Raw genomic sequence first — 18,028 nt, forward strand, 5'->3', positions numbered from 1 at the left:
CAGCAATCCCACTTCTGGGTATATACCCAAAGGAAACAAAATCATTATCCTGAAGTGATATCTCCACACCCATGTTCACTGCAGTATTATTCACAAAAGCCAAAAAAAACCTGTCCACCAATAGATAAATGGATAAAGAAGATGTAGTATATATATACAATGAAATATTATTCAACCATGAGAAAGAAAGAAATCCTGCCATCTGCAACAACATGGAAGAACCCAGAGAACATGATGGTAAATGAAATTAGGCAGAAAGAGAAAGATAAATACTGTATGATCCCACTTACATGTGGACTCTTAAAAAAAAGTGTCAAACTCACAGAAACAGAGAGTGGAATGGTTATGGTTATTACCAGATGGTAGCGGGTGGGGGAGATGGGGAGATGCTGGTCAAAGTGTAGAAGCCTTAAGTTATAAAATGAATAAGCTCTGGGGATCTAATGTACAGCCTGGTGACCATAATTAATAATACTGTTGTACTTGAAACTTGTTAAGAGGGCCGGCCCCGTGGCTTAGCGGTTAAGTGTGTGCGCTCCACTGCTGGCGACCCGGGTTCGGATCCCGGGTGCGCACCGACGCACCGCTTCTCCGGCCATGCTGAGGCCGCATCCCACATATAGCAACTAGAAGGATGTGTAGCTATGACATACAACTATCTACTGGGGCTTTGGGGAAAAAAAAAAAAAGGAGGAGGATTGGCAATAGATGTTAGCTCAGAGCTGGTCTTCCTCAGCAAAAAGAGGAGGATTAGCATGGATGTTAGCTCAGGGCTGATCTTCCTCACAAGAAAAAAAAAAAAAAGACACCACAGGATAATTTTTCATACTCTTCTACTAGGAGGATCTTTCTAGGTACAACAGAGAACTCACCTTAAAAGGCCAATAAATATGACCCCAGTAAGAACCAAAATTTTTTTCATGACAAAACCATCCTAAGTAAGAAGATAAATAACAATATGGAAAAATATAACTGCCATTCATATCACTGACAAAGTGATAAGTTCTTTGATAAATAAACAATTTTTACAAAACCAATTAAAAAAACACCAAAGCCCAATAGAAAAATGGGCAAAGAATACAACCAGCTTTTTCACAAAAAATAAAATAGAAATGGTCTTTCAACCTTATAGCAACAGGAGACAGACAAATTAAAACTATCCCTGATATAATGTGACTGCTCATTCTATTATTATTTTAACTTTTCTGGAGGTTAAACTTAGAAGTTTGGGGGAAAAAAATCTACACAAACTATTTTTTCACCTATCAAATTGGCAAAGATCAAACTGTGTGGTACCACAATGCTGGTGAGGGTGTGGACAAACAGGCACCGCCACACACAGCTGAGACGCATACGTGGACAAGACCTCTATGAGATTTATCTAGTGAGAACTATCAAAATTACAAAAGTACATACTCACCAAGCCAGCACTCCTGCCTCTGGCAAGTGATGGACAGATGCATTTGGCCATGCATGGACTGACGCATATAGGAGGTTACTTAGCGTTGTCTGCACTAGCAAAATTTAAAACACCTTACATGTCCATCAATAAAGCTCTGGCTAAATTAAATTAAGGTACATCCTGACAATGGAATATTATCGAGTTGTAAAGACAATGAGAAAGCTCTTACGTATTGATAATGACTATCACAAACAGAAAAAACCAGAGTACAGGGTGCTACTTTCATGTAGAAGAAATGAGCTCTCTTGTATTTGTCAGTATTAGGCACAAAACACCCCTGAACGGACACGTGAGAACTGGTAACACTGGCTGTCTCTGGGGAGAGGATCTGGTGGCCAAGAGTAAGATGGAAGGGAAACTTTCCCGTGTATACTCTGTTATACCTTTTGAATTTTGTGACATGTGAATGTATTACTGCAGTGAAAAGCTAAAATTTAAAAATGATGAATAAGGGCCGGCCCCGTGGCTTAGCGGTTAAGTGCACGCGCTCCACTGCTGGCGGCCCGGGTTCGGATCCTGGGCGCGCACCAACGCACTGCTTCTCCGGCCATGCTGAGGCCGCGTCCCACATACAGCAACTAGAAGGATGTGAAGCTATGACATACAACTATCTACTGGGGCTTTGAGGGGGAAATAAATAAATAAATAAAATCTTTAAAAATGATGAATAAAACTTCTTTGTGGAAGCAGCAGCCCCCTTCTCTTGAGTTTCTGTAACTGTGTATTTCCCCCTGCCCTCTGTTCATTCTGACTATCTTGGCCTCCCCTAATTGACTGGTCCCTCTCAGGAGAAGATCAGAGCTGAATCACCTTTGTGTTCCCTAGAGCATCCAGTACCTCGTCTGGCGCCGGAAAGTCACTGCAGGTCTGTCTGTTCGCTGTGCTCAACTAGTCCACTGGCGCAAACAATTCATCTTTGGGGGAAAGAAAGTTTTTCTGAAAGCTGCTTTGCAAAGTGGACCAATGATCAGGACACGAAATTCGGCTTCTCTAAGCATCAAAATTAGCCAAATAAGCTGGAAGAACTTTCAGCAGACCAAGTTAACAGTACTGAAAAAAGAAAGAGATTTCAGCTAATGAATGAAAGCTGATTTCAGAGAACTGGAAGCCTGAAAACACACAGATTCAGGGCGATGATTATTGCCACATTTAGAATAATTGTTGGGATGGCCCAGCAACACTCAGATTGAAGGAAAACCAAATTAAATTAATTGGTTGTGATGGTCATCACAAATAACCATGTACAGGAGGCTGACCTTCTTCATAATTGAATATCAACAAATTTACTAAAGATTTTCTTCCACAGTGTGAACTACCTACATTCTTATTCCCTCTTGACTTCGTCAGGAATGACCAACAAAGGGATTGAACTGACCACTGCTATGAACGTGGGCAAAGAATCTGTTTTAAAGCTAGAAACAACCCAGGAGTCCAATGGGGCAGCCCTGTCATGTCACAAGATAAGACCTTTGGCCCAGGGGGAGGGTGCCCTGAGCCTCAGTCCCAGCAGATGCTGGCAGGAGTATGGCCAGGACCAGCCTCTTGCTCCCAGCCACACATGGGCACATCCAGGCCACACAGGATGGATGCCCCTTGCCTGGTTTCCTGAAAAAACTGTGGTCTCCTGGAAAGCCTCAGGGTTCTTGATAGTTTACCCAAAAGTGGAGGTGTGATGAGTCTCTATTTTATTACTATCTCAAAAGCTTTGAATATAAATGCCGCATGGGAGACAGTTCCATTCCAAACACAAAATGTGCAAAAGAGCTGTTTGTGAGGGGAAGAGCGGCAAAGAAGAGAGCCAAGAGATGAGGTTCACCTGGTGCCCTTCTCTTTGGGACAGTCTTCAACAAATGGTGCTGGGAAAACTGGACTGTCACATGCAAAAGAGTTAAGTTGGACACTTACCTTACATCATATACAAAAAATAACTCAAAATGGATCGAAGACCTACAGGAAGAGTTAAAACTATAACACTCTTAAAAGAAAACATAGGGGGAAAGCTTCATTATATTGGATTTGGCAAGGATTTCTTGGATATGACACCAAAACCACAGGCAACAAAAGAAAAAAAATAGACAAATTGGACATCATAAAAATTAATAATTTTTTTTTTAATGTATTTTTTCCCCCAAAGCCCTGTAGATAGTTGTATGTCATAGCTGCACATCCTTCTAGCTGCTGTATGTGGGACACGGCCTCAGCATGGCCGGAGAAGCAGTGCGTCGGTGTGCGCCCGGGATCTGAACCTGGGCCGCCAGCAGCGGAGCGTGCGCACTTAACCGCTAAGCCACAGGGCCGGCCCAAAAATTAATAATTTTTGTGCAAAGGAAACTATCAGTAGAATGAAACAACAACCCACAGAATGAGAGACAATATTTGCAAATCCTATTATCTAATAAGGGATTAATATCCAGAATATATAAAGAACTACAACTCAGCAACAAAAAAACAAACAACCCAATTCAAAAATGAGCAAAGGACTTGAACAGACATTTCTCTAAAGAAGATACAGAAATGGCCAATAAGCACATGAAAAGATGCTCAACATCACTAATCATTAGGAAAATGCAAATCAAAACTACAATGAGATACCACCTCACACCCATTAGGATGGCTACTATCAAAAAAAACAGAAAATAACAAGTGTTGGCAAGGACATGGAGCAATCGGAATCCTTATGCATTGCTGGTAAGAAGGTAAAATGGTACAGCCACTGTGGAAAACAGTATGGTGGTTGCTCAAAAAATTAATCATAGAATTACCATATGATCCAGCAATTCCACTTTAATTCCACTTCTCTATATACCCAAAGAATTGAAAACAGAGATGTGAACAAATATTTGTATACCCATGTTCATAACAGTATCATTCATAATAGTCAAAAGGTGGAAACAACCCAAATGTCCATCAACGGATGAATGGATAAACAAATTTGGTATATACATACCATGGAATATTATTCAGCCTTAAAAAGGAAGGAAATTCTGACACATGCTGCAACATGGATGAACCATGAGGATATTAGGCTAAGTGAAATAAGCCCATCATAAAAAGACAAATACTGTATGATTCCACTTATATGAGGTACTTAGAGTAGTCAAAATCATAATGATAGAAAGTAGAATGGTGGTTGCCAGGGGCTTGGGAGAGGAGAGAATTGTGAGTTACTATTTAATGGGTAAAGAGTTTTAGTTTTGCAAGATGAAGAGAAATATGAAGATGGATGGTGGTGAAGGTTGCACAACCTTATAAATGTATTTAATACCACTAAACTGTACACTTAAAAATGGTTCAGATGGTAAATTTATGTTACATGTATTTACCACAATAAAGAAAAATGAGCAGCCTATTAGGAAATGTAACATAAGAATTATAGGTGTTCCTGAGGGAGAAGAGAGGGAAAGAGGAACAGAGAGCCTATTCAAGGAAATAATAGCTGAGAATTTCCCAAACCTGGGGAAGGAGCAGGAAATACCAGTAAGCAAGGCCAACAGGACACCTAAATATGTTAACAGGCAAAGGCCCACTCCACAACACCTAGTGGTAAGGCTAGCCAGAGTCAATGACAAAGAAACAATATTAAGGGCAGCTAGACAAAAACAAAAAATAACGTACAAAGGAACTCCCATCAGGCACTCAGCGGATTTCTCAACAGAAACTTTACAGGCTAGGAGAGACTGGAATGATATATTCAAAATACTGAAGGACAAAAACTTTCAGCCAAGAAATGCAAATCAAAACAACACTAAGATATCACCTCACGCCCGTTAGAATGGCTATAATCACCAAGACAAAAAACAACAAGTGTTGGAGAGGCTGTGGAGAAACAGGAACCCTCATACACAGCCGGTGGGAATGCAAACTGGTGCAGCCTCTAAGGAAAACGGTATGGAGATTCCTCAAAGAATTAAAAATAGAGATGCCCTATGACCCAGCCATCCCACTACTGGGAATCTATCCACCGAACCTGAAATCAACAATCCAAAGAGGCTTATGCACCGCTATGTTCATTGCAGCACTATTCACCATAGCCAAGAAGTGGAAGCAACCTAAGTGTCCCTCGACTGACAACTGGATTAAGAAGATGTGGTATATATACACAATGGAATACTACTCAGCCATAAAAAAGACAAAATCGTCCCATTTGCAACAACATGGATGGGCCTGGAGGGTATTATGTTAACTGACGTAAGCCAGAAGGAGAAAGACAAACACTGTATGATCTCACTCATATGTGGAATATAAACCAAAACACGGACAGAGAAAACTGTATTATGGTTACCAGAGGCAATGGGGGTGGGGAGTGGGCACAAGGGGTGAAGGGAGTCATATATATGGTGATGGACAAACAAAAATGTACAACCCAAAATTTCACAATGTTAAAAACTATTAAAACATCAATAATAAAAAAAAAACTTTCAGCCAAGAATACTGTATCCAGCAAAAATATCCTTCAAATGTGATGGAGAAATAGTAACTCTCCCAGATAAACAAAAGCTAAGGAAGTTCATGGCAACAAGACCCCCACTACAAGAAATACTCAAGAAGGCCCGCAGGCCTGAAAAAAAGAAGAGAAAGGGAATACAAAGCTTGGAGCAAGGAGAAAAATAGGTAGATAAACTCAGAAAAATAGTAGATCTTTACCGGAATAGGTTAGCAACCACTTAAATACCAAAATGAAAGATCAAAGGAAGGAATTCACCAAAAATAAATTTAACCTCTTTACTGTAAACACACAGCCACAACACAAGATAGAATAAGGTATAACAAGAACGACGTAGAAGGGGAAGAGGACAGTGATTGAACTGACTTAGTATAAGGAAACAGGAGGCCATCAGATAATGGACTATCTCATACACAAGATTTTTTACACAAACCCCAAGGTAACCACTAAACAAATAATCAAAACAAAATCACATATGATAAACAAAGAGAAAACTAGAAGAGTCATAACACAGAACAACCAAACTGAATTGGCAGTCCGAAACAAATGGGACAAGAAACAAAGGAAATGCAAAAGAACCAGAAAATAAGTGACAAAACAGCAACATTAAGCCCTCATATATCAATAATTACCCTAAATGTAAATGGATTGAACTCTCCAATCAAAAGATTCAGAGTGGCAGGACAGATTAAAAAGCAAGACCCAACAATATGCTGCCTCCAGGAAACACATCTCAGCTCTAAAGACAAGCACAGGCTCAGAGTGAAAGGATGGAAGACAATACTCCAAGCTAATGGAAAACAAAAGAAAGCAGGTGTTGCCATACTCATATCAGACAAAGTAGACTTCAAGATAAAACAGGTTAAGAAAGACAAAGAAGGGAAATACATAATGATAAAAGGGACACTCCACCAAGAAGACATATCACTTATAAATATATATGCACCAAACACAGGAGCACCAATGTACATAAAGCAACTATGAACAAACCTAAAAGGAGACATTAACAACAACACAATAATAGTAGGGGATCTTAATACCCCACTTACATCAATGGATAGATCATCCAGACAAAAAGTCAACAAAGAAATAGTGGACTTAAATGAAAGTCCACTAGTAGATGGACGTAGTAGACATATACAGAGCACTCCATCCAAAAACAGCTGACTACACATTCTTCTCAAGTGCACACGGAACATTGTCAAGGATAGATCATATGGTGGGAAACAAAGCAAGCCTCAATAAATTTAAGAAGATTGAAATCATAACAAGCATCTCTTCAGACCATAATGCTATGAAACTGGAAATGAAGCACTAAAAAAAAACTGGGAAAGTGACAAAAATGTGGAGATTAAACAACATGCTACTGAACAACCAATGGATCATTGATGAAACTAAAGGAGAAATCAAAAACTATCTGGAAACAAACGAAAATGAAGCTATGCCATACCAAACCATATGGGATGCAGCAAAAGTGGTCCTGATAGGGAAACTCATAGCAATACAAGCCCACCTTAACAAACAAGAAAAAGCCCAAATAAGCAATCTTAAATTACACCTAACAGAAGTAGAAAAAGAAGAACAAACAAAGCTCAAAGTCAGCAGAAGGAGAGAAATAATAAAAATCAGAGCAGAAATAAATGAAATTGACAACAAAAAAACAGTAGAAAGGATTAATGAAAAAAAAAAAAAAAAGAAAGGATTAATGAAACAAAGAGTTGGTTCTTTGAGAAGATAAACAAAATAGACAAACCCTTAGCCAGGCTTACTAAGAAAAAGAGAAAAGGCTCAAGTAAATAAAATTAGAAATGGAAGAGTTTGAGAAATTACAACGGATACCACAGAAATACAGAGGATTATAAGAGAATACTATGAGAAATTATATGCCAACAAATTGGACAATCTAGAAAAAACAGATAAATTCTTAGGCTCATACAACCTCCCAAAACTGAACCAAGAAGAAATGGAGAATCTGAATAGACCAATCACAAGTAAAGAGATTGAAATAGTAATCAAAAACCTCTCAAAAAATAAAAGTCCAGGACCAGATGGCTTCTGCAGTGAATTTTACCAAACATTCAAAGAAGATTTAATAACCATCCTTCTCAAACTATTCCAAAAAATAGAGGAAGATGGAACACTTCCTAAATCATTCTATGAGGCCAACATCACCCTGATACCAAAGCCAGACAAAGACAATACAAAGAAAGAAAATTACAGGTCAATATCGCTGATGAACATAGATGCAAAAATCCTCAACAAAATATTGGCAAACCGAATACAGCAATACATTAAAAAGATTATACATCATGATCAAGTGGGATTTATACTACAGACGCAGGGATGGTTCAACATCCGCAAATCAATCAACGTGATACACCACATCAACAAAACAAAGAATAAAAACCACATGGTCCTCTCAATAGACGCAGAGAAGGCATTTGACAAGATACAACATCCATTTATGAAAAAAACTCTCAACAAAATGGGAATAGAAGGAAAATATCTCAACATAATAAAGGCTATTTATGACAAACCCACAGCCAACATCATACTCAACGGGGAAAGACTGAAAGCCATTCCTCTGAGAACAGGAATGAGGCAGGGCTGCCCACTCTCACCACTCCTGTTCAACATAGTACTGGAGGTTTTGGCCAGAGCAATTAGGCAAGAAAAAGGAATAAAAGGAATCCAAATAGGTAACGAAGAAGTGAAACAGTCACTATTTGCAGATGACATGATTTTATATATAGAAAACCCTAAAGAATCCGTTGGAAAACTATTAGAAATGATCAACAACTACAGCAAAGTTGCAGGGTACAAAATCAATCTACAAAAATCAGTTGCATTTCTGTATGCTAATAATGAACTAACAGAAAGAGAGCTCAAAAAGATAATACCATTTACAATTGCATCAAAAAGAATAAAATACCTAGGAATAAATCTTACCAAGGAGGTGAAGGACCTATACAACGAGAACTATAAGACATTATTGAAAGAAATTGATGATGGCATAAAGAAATGGAAAGATATCCCATGTACGTGGATTGGAAGAATAAACATAGTTAAAATGTCTATATTACCTAAAGCACTCTACAGATTCAATGCAATCCCAATCAGAATCCCAATGACATTCTTCACGGAAATAGAAAAAAGAATACTAAAATTCATATGGGGCAACAAAAGACCCCGAATAGCTAAAGCAATCCTAAGAAAAAAGAACAAAGCTGGAGGCATCACAATCCCTGACTTCAAAACATATTACAAAGCAATAGTAATCAAAACAGCATGGTACTGGTACAAAAACAGACACACAGATCAATGGAACAGAATTCAAAGCCCAGAAATAAACCACACACATATGGACAGCTAATTTTCAACAAAGGAGCCAAGAACATACAATGGAGAAAGGAAAGTCTCTTCAATAAATGGTGTTGGGAAAACTGGACAGCCACATGCAAAAGAATGAAAGTGGACCATCTGCTATCGCCATTCACAAAAATTAACTCAAAATGGATCAAAGACCTGAAGGTGAGACCTGAAACTATATAACTCATACAAGAAAATATAGGCAACACACTATTTGACATTGGTCATAAAGGAATCTTTTCAGATGACATGCCTACCCAGACTAGGGAAACTGAAGAAAAAATAAACAAATGGGACTTTATCAGATTAAAGAGCTTCTACAAGACAAACGAAACCAGAATCAAGATGAAGAGACAACTCACCAGCTGGGAGAGAATATTTGCAAAACATACATCTGACAAGAGGCTGATCTCCATAATATATAAAGACCTCACACAACTGAACAACAAAAAAACAAACAACCCGATAAAAAAACGGGCAGAGGAAATGAATAGACACTTCTCCAAAGAAGATATACAGATGGCCAATAGGCACATGAAAAGATGTTCAACATCATTAATCATCAAGGAAATGCAAATCAAAACAACACTAAGATATCACCTCACGCCCGTTAGAATGGCTATAATCGCCAAGACAAAAAATAACAAACGTTGGAGAGGCTGTGGAGAAACAGGAACCCTCATACACAGCTGGTGGGAATGCAAACTGGTGCAGCCTCTATGGATAACGGTATGGAGATTCCTCAAAGAATTAAAAATAGAGCTACCCTATGATCCAGCTATCCCACTACTGGGAATCTATCCAATGAACCTGAAATCAACAATCCAAAGAGGCTTATGCACCGCTATGTTCATTGCAGCACTATTCACCATAGCCAAGAAGTGGAAGCAACCTAAATGTCCCTCGACTGGCGACTGGATCAAGAAAATGTGGTATATATATACAATGGAATACTACTCAGCCATAAGAAAAGACAAAATCGTGCCATTTGCAACAACATGGATGGGCCTGGAGGGTATTATGTTAACTGACGTAAGCCAGAAGGAGAAAGACAAACACTGTATGATCTCACTGATATGTGGAATATAAACCAACACATGGACAGAGAAAACTGTATTATGGTTACCAGGGGCAATGGGGGTGGGGGGGGGTGGGCACAAGGGGTGAAGGGAGTCATATATATGGTGATGGACAAACAAAAATGTACAACCCAAAATTTCACAATGTTAAAAACTATTAAAACATCAATAAAAAAAAAAGATCAAATTTGAATTTTGTACCAGCTTACTTTTGATATTAAAAATCATTTACTTAAAAAAAAAAAAGCCTCATGACAATATCAGATAAAAGGCAACTCAACCAAAAAGCTTAATTTTTAACAGAGGTCAGAAATGGCTGGATAGCCACAGCTATGAGAAATTACTATGTTTCTAAATATGGTTCTGCTTTGTATATGTGCATAAACAGCTTAGAGGTGAGCCCTAATTTCCAGTGACACAGTTAGGAGGAGAAGTGGCTGTGACCTATCTTGCAGCCAAAGGCTTCACTCTTCATCTGTCAGGAAGCACTGTAATACGCAAAACTAAAATACCAGCTCTCTTTATCATGGAATTTCTATTTTTATTTAGTAAGTTATGGAATTTTAAGTATTTAGATTTAGAGGTTAAAGATCTAAAAAAATAGATTTTGAACCTGTTCTCATAGACGACCATTTGGAAACTAATGGTTATATTCTATTCATATTTAAGCTGCTTATTTAATTTGGTTTCTTACTGTATATTTAAATTGCAAAATTCAATTGCAAAATTGCAAAAATCAAGGCATGTTTTTAATAAAACAAAACTGGCAAGAGTCCTTCCCTGAAGAGAATAACTCTTCCTTCCCCCCTCTTTGAAATAAAAGATTATTTTCAGTAAAAAAAAAAAAAAAAGAGCAGCAAGAAAAAGAATGAGTACACACGAAGGCACAAGGGAAGGCAGGGCTCAGTGAGATTCAACCGTACAAAAAAATAAAAGGAATGTGGAGAAAAAGGAACCCTGGTACACTGCTGGTAGGAATGTAAATTGGTACAGCCACTGTGGAAAATGGTATGGAGATTTCTCAAAAAGTTAAAAATAGAAATACCATATGATCCAGCTATTCCACTTCTGGGTATTTATCCAAAGAACTAAAAATACGAATTCAAAAAGATATATGCACCTCTATGTTCACTGCAGCATTATTCACAATTGCCAAGACTTGGAAGCAACCTAAGTGCCCATCAACAGATGAATGGATAAGGAAGATGTGGTATATATATAAAATGAAATACTACTCAGCCATAAAAAAAAAAGATGAAATCTTGCCATTTGCAACAACATGGATGAACCTCGAGGGTATTGTGCTAAGCGAAATAAGTCAGCCAGAGAAAGAAAATTACCATATGACTTCACTGATATGTGGAAGATAAACAAATAAACACATAGATACAGAGAACAGATTGGTGGTTACCAGACGGGAAGGGTGCAGGGGAAGGACAAAAAGGGTAAAGGGGCACATATGTATGGTGATGGATGGCAACCAGACTTTTGGTGGTAAGCACAATGCAGTCTATACATAAGTCAAAATATAATGATGTGCACCTGAAATTTACATGATGTTATAAACCAGTGTTGACTTCAATTTAAAAAAAAGGGAAATACGGCTAGGAACAAAGATTTGGCTATAAGAATATAATCACAGTAATGTTTAGAATAGGGATGAAATGTGTTATATATTTTATGGTAAAATCTGAGACAAAGAGCAAAATATCCAGCCATTAAAAACAACGTTATACGCCAAAAGTAAGGTTAATACAGAAAGAACAAGCCCGAGGACTCTGAATACAGACTGGACTCTGAGCTCCCTAGTGGCAAAGCCAAAGAGGGAAACATTACTGATACAGTTCACTGTATACTTTAGACAAAATCAAACCAGTGGCCCAAAAGAAGGGCACTGGACCTGGAGGAAATTTCTAATTGGCCTCACAGATTTTCTTGGAGCCAGATATACTTTCAATATACTTTTCATATAGATTTCAATGCAAGCTGATGGGGCCATGCAAAGTTAAGTTTAGTAAAAAGCAACTGGAAGAGGGGCCAGAATTATGCTGCTTCCTAATGATCCAGCTTCATCCAAAAACAAAACGTTGCCTGGAACGGGTGCCTTGAAGCACCTTCCAGTACAGGCCCATGGATGTTCTTTCTCACAGATGAGCTTGGGATGGCTTTTGGGAGGTAAAGAATTCAAGATTATCCTCCCTGACAAGAATATGATATACAACATTCTCTGTTGCCTGCTAAAGACAGGTCTTGATTTTTTTAACAGTCACTGTCACTGGGGTGACAAATGCAAACGAATGTCAAACCCAACCAGGGCTCAGCCCAGAGAGAAGAGACCTAATCACCTTACGGAGATGAGGCAGCATAAACATGACCTGGTAGAGGGAAGAAGGGTCGGGTGGGCCAGCTTAAGGCAGATCATGAGAGTACGGAGCTATGAAAGATGGCTGAAGAGGAAAGAGACTGTGATTGGAGACTTTCTGAGTGATAGTTCAGTCTTCTGAAAGGTGCAACCCAAGCCCACAGCCAAATGCAGCAAGCTGGGTTGGACAAGGCAGAGCAAAGGAGAAAGTTATTGGAAAACATAAAAATAAATGAGATTTTATGTTTTACAAAACCAAAAATGTACAATAGTTTTTCACATGAAAGATGTTCACACAATAACATAGAAAATGGATACAAAACCGCATGATCCTATGATATATACAGAGAGAGAAAGAGATAGCAAGGGAATGAGGAAGAAGCCTAAGAAGCCAGCTAGTGGTTACCACTGGGATTACAGACTATATCAACTGTGTATGAGTACAAGTGTGCATGCTTGCCTATTAATTTTTCTAAATTGTGGATGACTTGTATTAAAAAAGAAAAACCTTTAATCCCTCAAGAAATTTAGAAATATAGAAGTGCAGGAAAAGACAGAACCAGTACTGTAATTGAGAATGCAATCTTAATTATGACATCATCTAAAAATAAGGAGAAAATTGGCTAAAAACAACAGCCAGTTATGTACTTGGCAAAACTATACTACAAGACTGACTAATGCTGATGGGATTCAGCATGAACCATATATGCACTAGCAGCATGCTCTGGTTTTAGGTATATCTGTATGGAGCCACAGCTCTGGAAGTATGGTGCCCCAGGCCAGCAGCAGCTGCACCTGGTAACTTGTTTGAAACTCAAATTCCAGGGCCTAACTCTGACCTACAGAAAGAGCAACTCTAGAGGTGAGGTTAAAACAAGCCCTCCAGGCAATTTTGATTCACACTCAAGTTTGAGAACCACCGGTATGAATTAATGATATCACACCTAGATAAAAATAGCTTCTTTAGTTAGGAAAATATATTTCTTGCTCAAAACCCATTTTGCTATTTCAACTTAACTCCTGAACAAGTACTAATCTACTGAATTGTGAAGTGATAAGCTGGGAGATGATAAAGATATTTTTTAAATTAGGTAGAATTCTGGAACTGCTTATTTTGAGATAATGTACCAACCACTGCAGTGGAATGAACTAAAAAAAAATCAAATCTAGTTTTTAAAACGTGATAAGGAATCAATGTATTTGAAATTTCAATATTTAGATGATTTGAAAATACTCTAACGTTGAGGAATAGCACAAATACAACTATTACAACTACCACATTTTCGTGAACTGATTATTTTAGTCTGACTTCCAACTAAAATTAACTAATGTTTAAAATAGCAGAGATTCAACAAAATCTAACTTCTAAAGGGCTTTATCAGTCCCTATAGCTTCAAACTTAAGCTTGGTGCTATATTTGAGACATAAAGACTACTGAAATACCAGATCCTCTTTCCTACTTGTGACTGCAATTTTTTAAATAATTTATAATTGGTTATTAATATGAAATACCATTCTCTCTGATAATGAGGAATTACACTGAGTTTCACTAGACTTCCAACTCAGGAACAAATGGTTAGCACCTTACATGTGCTAATGTAAGGCTAATAATTATGCCTTACGTAATTTATGCATTTGGAAAATGCTAAAATATCAAATAAACCAGTGGTTATCAAATGTTTTTCATTATGAATCCTCAACAACAAAAATCTGAGTATATGTCCCCAATATATGTATATTTATATATAAATTATATATGTACTGTGATAATATAGTGTACATTATAAAATACATAATAAAAATGAAGGCCGAAATAAACACAAAGATCAGTTTTAATTTTTTTTTTCCTGAGACCCACGTGCACCCTTCATGCTCACACCCTCCCCCTCTTTGGACTCCACTGCAAAGCTTATATATGGCCCAGCAACCCTGCAAGCATCCTCCGGCAGTGCCCCTGACCACTCAAGTGGAAGCTGTCAAATGCAGGGGCCAAATTGCTATCTCCTTTCTGAGTTCCACCACCGCTGACTAAAGTCTATGATGCTGGATTCCTCCCTTCACCTCTATCACCTTCTTCTGCTAGCTCTCACCTGCCAATGGGCAAAGAGCAGACTGTGAAGCCAACAGATGCAAGAACAGCATAAAGCACGGACTCCGTTGCCGGACAAACCTGGGTTTACGCCTGGGCTCTGCTTCTAATTCACTAGGTGACCCAGGGCCAGTCAGATAACATCTCTAAAACTCACCAGTAAAGGGGGTGATAACAGTATCATCTCACCTGGTTATTATGATGATTAAGTGAGATAAGCTATTATTAGAGCACCTAGCACAGTACCTAGACAGCACAAATGCTCAATAAATATTTCACCCAGAATTATTACTTCAGATGGCAAAAGAAGTCACCTGGACTTTGTTTCATCGGCCAGCTCAGGAAGGGACCAAGTTACAGTGGAAGTAGCTCAGGTAGTACAGTCAAGCACATCTGGTTTGCAGGCCTGATCCACCACTTACCAGCTGGGTGACCCTGAGAACCCAGTTTCTCTATGAGGGGCAGTCTTCTCATCTGTTCATTGTGAGTGATGACAGAAACCATATATGCAGTACCCATTAGAGCCAGTGAAACTACCACTAGTGGCCAGCAAATGGCCACCAAAGTGAGGATAAGCAAACAGTACATAAAGCTAAGTGTCATTCCAGGGTCCTTGAGACGCATTCACGTGCATGGCTAGATACTAAGAGAGTGAGCATCCCTAAAGTCTACCACCAAATGTTAATAAATGCATGTGTACTAATCCCCACAGGTATGGTTTGTTGCCCACTGGACAGCTTACTTGCTCATATATGACCTCAGGCAATTCACAATCTTTATGCCTCCATTTTCTAGTCATAAACTAGGAGCAGACTTTTTACCCACCTCACAACAGTAAACTCATCTAGATAACTGGTGGGGGCAGGGAGGATTATGAAATATACGGAGACCTCTGGAGAGGTGCAGTTTTGCCACAACAGCAAAAGAAAAGAGAGAGCTCTCAAACACCAGACTAGTTCCTAATAAATAATTCTTTCAATTTCAATCTATTACCAAAAGAATAAATATGGAGATACATTTACACATATTTTGTGTTTTTTACATCGTTTGTCCAGTGGGAATGCTGCAAATGTGTAAAACACCTAAAACCTAAACTATATTAACATACATTTTAAAAGATACAGGTCATCAATTAGGTATCACTCCGGAACACCTAAAATGTACTCAGTGCTAACCAGACACCCTTGACCCTGACTCCCTTGTAAAAGCTTCAATCTTTAGCACAACACCAGTAAGGACACTGCATAACCAAACTCCACAAAACATGAGGCCAGATAAAAGAAACACACACAAAGCTAACATCATTAAAGAAACCTTTTCTGTGTCCTCTTCACAAAAATTATTACAAAATCCTCACAAAGAGTTTAGTCACACAGCTCTGACTGTCACCTCAGAACGTGGGGCAGTAAGTGGCCCAAATTAGGGGGAACCCCTCCCAGAGCCCCCCCAGGGACTCCCTGTCCCTTCAGCCAACAGCATTTCTACCTGTACAACTTTCTGTGATTCAAACAGTCTGGATCCGAGGCTCCCTGCAACTAATGCTATCGTGACATTATAATCCTGTATGATATACTGAGCTAACAGACCCACCTAGAAGTAAACAGGTAACATCCGTGAGCAAAGTTTAGGTTTGGGCAAAACAGAAAACCCAAACAAAACCCAAAAAAAGCTACGTGTTGCCTCTCAATTAGATCTTCCAAAAGAGGCAGGAACGGACAGCATGCTCTCCCTCTCACTCTGGAAAACCCAGACAGCCCAAAAGCAGGTTCTAGAAGCAACAGCTTCCCGGGGAACGGCGAGGCCAGGAGGCGCAACGGCGCGACCACCTCTCCAGGCAGAGGTCACCCGGGGCCAGGGATGGGGGGCGCAGTCGGGGTGGGGACGCGGCGGCCTGGTCCCGTCTCCCGGCTGCCGCCTCCCGGCCCGGCCCGGCCCGCACGGCTGCTGGACAGCGCCCACGCCTGCGCGCCCGTGCCCCCGGCGGCCCCCATCCTGGAACTCCCCGGCTGCGCGGCAGGAGGCCCAACTCCGGACCCGTGGCGGTACCTGCGGCAGTAGCAGCTCCCGGGCGGCGGCGCCGGCGGCAAGGCGCGGCGTGCGCGCTCCCGGCCCGCGGTCCGGTGCGTAGCGCGCGCGCCCCCTCTCTCCCGGTAGCCTGGAGCCCGCGCAGCTCTCCGCCCCTTCACCTCTCACCTCCTACCTTTCCCCTCCCACCCCCGCCGCTCTCCACACGTGCTCCCGACGGCGCGCGCATGCGTAGTCGAGCCCCGCCCGCGGCTCCCGCTCGCCCCCTGGCGGACGCCAGTCACACAACCCCAAGGGAGGGAGAGGTGGTGGTACAGGGCAGAGCCGGACCGTCAGGGCGGGGCGTCAAGATGGGATAGGGCTGTAAGGACCGCACCAGGGCTTTTGACTACACGTTCCTGAGAATTATCAAGAACATGCACAAGATGCCCATGTTCCCTGTTTTATAACAACGAAAAATTAAAAGCAGCCCAGAGACACAACAAATGCAGATGGGTCGAATAAATTACGTCCATGAGTTTCTCTACAGCCTTTGAAAAAGATTAGTTTTACAAATACTGTTGTTGAAAGTTCTTGAAAGATGGTTCAAAATGAGTTGTAGAGTATGAGCTCATTTTTGCTAAGAACAATCCAAGGAGAGGGGTCCAGGGTGACACTGATGTGTGGTCAGTGGCGTTCTCTGGGTGGAGTATGGGTGTTGGGTGTTTTCCATTTGCTGATGGGTGTTGAACCATTTTCTACATGGAAAGTGTATTTGTTGTAATAGCAATAGCAATGTCCACTGAATGTTTTTTTTTTTTATAATTTTATTTATTTATTTTCCCCCCAAAGCCCCAGTAGATAGTTGTATGTCATAGCTGCACGTCTTTCTAGTTGCTGTATGTGGGACGTGGCCTCAGCATGGCTAGAGAAGCAGCCCGTCGATGCACCCCCAGGATCCGAACCCAGGCTGCCAGCATTGGAGCGCAAGCACTTAACCGCTAGGCCATGGGCCAGCCCAGTGTCCACTGAATGTTTATTCTTGTGTCAAGTGCTGAGCTGAGCACTTCGCACACTTCGTCTCGTCCCACCTTCCCGAAAACTCCGAGGTCTGTCTTGTTTTTGGGTCCCACACAACGGGAAGGGGAGGCTTCCCCTGGGCTAGGGGTCGGGTCCTGGCCCGCCCAGCGCTGGCCCCCAGGATGCTGCCCTTTGATCA

General features: G+C 40.4%; 1 protein-coding gene across 3 annotated transcripts in view; it reads right to left on the reverse strand.

The window, feature by feature from the left end:
* SCAP (SREBF chaperone) overlaps nucleotides 1-16,957 on the reverse strand; it is a 67,401-nt gene extending 50,444 nt beyond the window's left edge. For all 3 annotated transcript variants that reach the window (XM_014791518.2, XM_004419632.3, XM_087430885.1), the window contains exon 1: nucleotides 16,852-16,957. The gene's annotated coding sequence lies outside the window, so the exon portion shown is untranslated. The remainder of the gene's footprint in view (nucleotides 1-16,851) is intronic.
* Between the last annotated feature and the right edge of the window lie 1,071 nt (nucleotides 16,958-18,028).

Source organism: Ceratotherium simum, chromosome 5 (genome assembly GCF_057802395.1).
Source record: "Ceratotherium simum simum isolate JZ-2026a chromosome 5, ASM5780239v1, whole genome shotgun sequence".
NCBI lineage: Eukaryota > Metazoa > Chordata > Mammalia > Perissodactyla > Rhinocerotidae > Ceratotherium > Ceratotherium simum.